Source organism: Silene latifolia, chromosome Y (genome assembly GCF_048544455.1).
Source record: "Silene latifolia isolate original U9 population chromosome Y, ASM4854445v1, whole genome shotgun sequence".
Classification (NCBI taxonomy): Eukaryota; Viridiplantae; Streptophyta; class Magnoliopsida; order Caryophyllales; family Caryophyllaceae; genus Silene; species Silene latifolia.
Window position 1 is genome coordinate 480,998,781 of NC_133538.1, and position 3,602 is coordinate 481,002,382.

The window sequence follows — 3,602 nt, forward strand, 5'->3', positions numbered from 1 at the left end:
GGACCATCCGTGCACTTGCATATCCCGTGTCATTTTCATTCTTGAAATCCCGTGTTCTTCATTGTAGGGGCACTACAAAGGCATGAATAGCCTAGGAAATTGCTATCCCCACACTAAGTTAAAGCACTATACATCAATAAAATCATTAGTCCCTCCCTCACTTCTCTAAAAAATGATGAATATCTTGATCAAGGCAAAAAAAAAAATCCAAAAATGACAAAAATGCAATGTAAGAATTAAAATGAAAGTTAGGGAGTTAGAAATATTTACAAATGATGGTTTGGAGAGGACTCCACCAAACTCTCATCCTTAGTGAGATGTCATGGGGGCATGTTCAAGGTGTTGTTGATGTTACTCAACACCTTGAAGAAGTAGTCAAAAGCTTGTTCATTATCATGATAAAGATCCTCAATAGATCTTTGCACTTGTTGTCCTTCATGTTGGTCTTGATTGATAGCATTGCCAACGTAGGGATTAAAAATACCTTCAAACTCATCGTCCCAAAGATCACAAACTTCGTCTACTTGATCATTAAAAATCTCTTGAGTTGATAGAGACAACTCTCCTCCTTTATTGTTTTGGCCAATGAGGCCATCCTCTTTCCTTGTTATGGGCGACCTTTTCAAGCTCTCTTTGTTATAATTCACTTGCTCTTTTGATGGAGCATCATCAACTTTCTTTTTCCATTAGAATTCCGACTTCTTCTTCTCATCCTTCCGGCTATAATGATCAACCATAAAACATGGTTCATGCAAACGGGCAGCTCTCATGGTCTTGTCAAGATTGAAAGTTATGCTCTCATCTCCCACCTCTAGAGTGAGCTCTCCATGCTTCACATCTATCACCGCACCCGCGGTGTGCAAGAAAGGTCTACCTAGAATGATTGGAATATTGGAGTCTTCTTCCATGTCAACAATGAAAAAGTCCACCGGGATGAAAAATTTCCCAACTCTTACGGGAACATCTTCCCATATCCCTAATGGTGTCTTCGTCAATATATCGGCCATTTGGAGTGTGATATTGGTACATTTAAGCTGTCCCATCCCTAACCTTTTACTTACCGAATACGGCATAACACTCACACTAGCCCCTAGATCACATAGGGCTTTGTTGATCGTTGTGTCACCAATGGTACACGGTATTGAGAAGCTTCCCGGATCTTTAAGTTTCGGAGGTGAACTCCCTTGAAGGATTGCACTACTCACCTTAGTGAAGGCGATGGTTTCAAGCTTCCGGATCGACTTCTTTTTCGTAAGGATGTCTTTCATGTACTTTGCATAGGCCGGCACGTGATTGATTAATTCCGTGAAAGAAATCGAGACTTCCAAATTCTTCACAATTTCCATAAATTTTCCAATTTGGTCATCAAATTTGGGCTTGGCTTGACGACTTGGAAAAGGAAGTCTAATCACAATGGGTTCCTTCTCCTTGGCCTTGTGTTAACTTTTCTTTGAAACTTCTTTTCTTGATGGTTCTCCATCCTTGGAGTTTTGCACAGCTTCTTCTTTGTCACTAGCTTCCACCACTTCATCCTCAACTTGATTCTTTGGTGCTTCATACCTCGTACCACTCCTTAAGTGAATGGCACTAACCGTTTCATGTCTCGGGGGATTACTTTGAGGTGGTAATTGCCCCTTTTGTCTTTGTGAGCTTGAAGATGCTAGTTGAGTCAATTGGGTTTCCAACATTTTGGTGTGGGCTAGGATGTTGTTGATGGTGATTTCCTTTGCTTAACTATCCTTTTGCATTTGAGTGAAAAACTCTTGTTGATTCTTTTGCATTTGGAGGACCGCTTTTTGAACATCAAAACCTTGGTCATTTTGTTGATTTTATGGAGTTTGGTTTTGGTTGTAAAAGGGTCTTTGATTTTGGTTTCTCATGGGAGTTGGGGTGTATGTCGGTTGAGGGTTTTGAACATTTTGTCTTTTGTATGAGAGATTTGGGTGGAATTTGGTGTTTTCATTGTAATAATTTGAATAAGGGGTACCACTCTTGTATTCTTGAAAAGCATTGACTTGTTCATTTGTTCCCCTACATTCACTTTGGCCATGTCCCAAAGTTCAACAATTCTCACATATCCCACTTGGGATTGATGAAGATGCCGTTATGTCATTAACATGATGCTTTGGTGATTTTGAGGCTTCTTCAAGTCTAGCCATAGCTTTTTCGAACTTCAAATTGATGGTATCAATGTGATCACTAAGTTGAGCACCTAATTGAGTAATAGAGTCCACTTCATGCTTTCCTCCTCTAGTAGCCTTGCGAGGTATACTATATTGTGAATTATGGACAGCCATTTCCTCAATCTTGTTCCAAGTTTGATTATCGTCAACTTCGGTGAACATACCATTTGATCCCATGTTGAGAATGTTTCTTGAGTCATCATAAATACCATTCCAAAATTGTTGTACCAAGAACCACTCGTTAAGTCCATGATGAGGACATGAGCAACAAATTCCCTTGAATCGCTCCCAAGCTTCATACAAGGATTCTTCATCTCTTTGCTTAAAGCCCGTAATTTGAGCTCTTAGCATGTTAGTCTTTTCCGGTGGGTAGAACTTTTTGTAGAAAGCTAGAGCCAATTTCTTCCAAGAGTCAATTCTGAGAGTAGCCTTATCAAGGCCTTTCAACCATTGTTTTGCGGTGCCAATTAGAGAAAAAGGAAATAAGACCCATCGAATTTGGTCTTGAGTTACACCGGTTTGAGAAATCGCATCACAATAGTCACAAAAAGTCTCCATGTGAGAGTGAGGGTCTTCACTAGGCATCCCCCCAAATTGGCTTCTTTCGACTAATTGGATAAATGCGGATTTGGCAATGAAATTTCCCGTTAATTGTTGTGGTGTGAGAGTACCATTAGGTAGGTTCTCCTCGGTTGGTACGGAATGTGATGAAAATTTAGGCATTGTGGGTTGATTTTGTGTTGGATTTTGTGTTGGGTTCTCCTCACCTTCTCTTGCAAAAGGGTTGACGAACTCAATAATGTTTGGTTGAATATCTACAACCTCACCAATACCTCTCAAAGTACCTCTAGCAAGTCTTCTATTGTTTGTCAAAGTCCTTTTAATTTCGTGATCAAAGGGTAACAAGTTACCTTGTGATCTTCTAGACATGCAAAATATCAAACAACTTGAAAATAATTAGAACAAACCTTAAGGAGTTTTACTTTCCCAAGGCAAAGAAAGACACAACTAATAACAATCTAAGAAAATCTAAATCAAGTTAACACTGTCCCCGGCAACGGCGCCATTTTTGGCGAGCCCTCTTTGAGGTTTAGTTTTCGGTACTTGTCGTTAGGAGCACCTAGACCAAAACAATATTTATAACTCCACAAACAACGCTACTATTAGTAAAGAGGCAAGTAAAGGTCGGATCCCAAGCGAGGGGTATTGAAGTGAGATTTTCAATTGCAACTAGCGGTGTCTAGGGGTGTCACAATTTGGGGTTTGAATAGAAGATCACTAAACTAAATAGCAATGAAAGTAAACAAGCAAGATGATTAAAAAGGGGTGTAAAAAATTGATAAAAGGCACTAGGGTGTCATGGGGTCATAGGGGATTCATGGGAATTGATTATACAAACATATTCTCAAATTATAAGTA

The 3,602-nt window shown here is 39.6% G+C and overlaps 1 non-coding gene across 1 annotated transcript; it reads left to right on the forward strand.

The window, feature by feature from the left end:
* Positions 1-2,427: 2,427 nt before the first annotated feature.
* Positions 2,428-2,534, forward strand: LOC141635650 (small nucleolar RNA R71). The gene has a single exon (XR_012540322.1). It is a non-coding gene; the product is annotated as a small nucleolar RNA R71 (small nucleolar RNA).
* Positions 2,535-3,602: the final 1,068 nt, after the last annotated feature.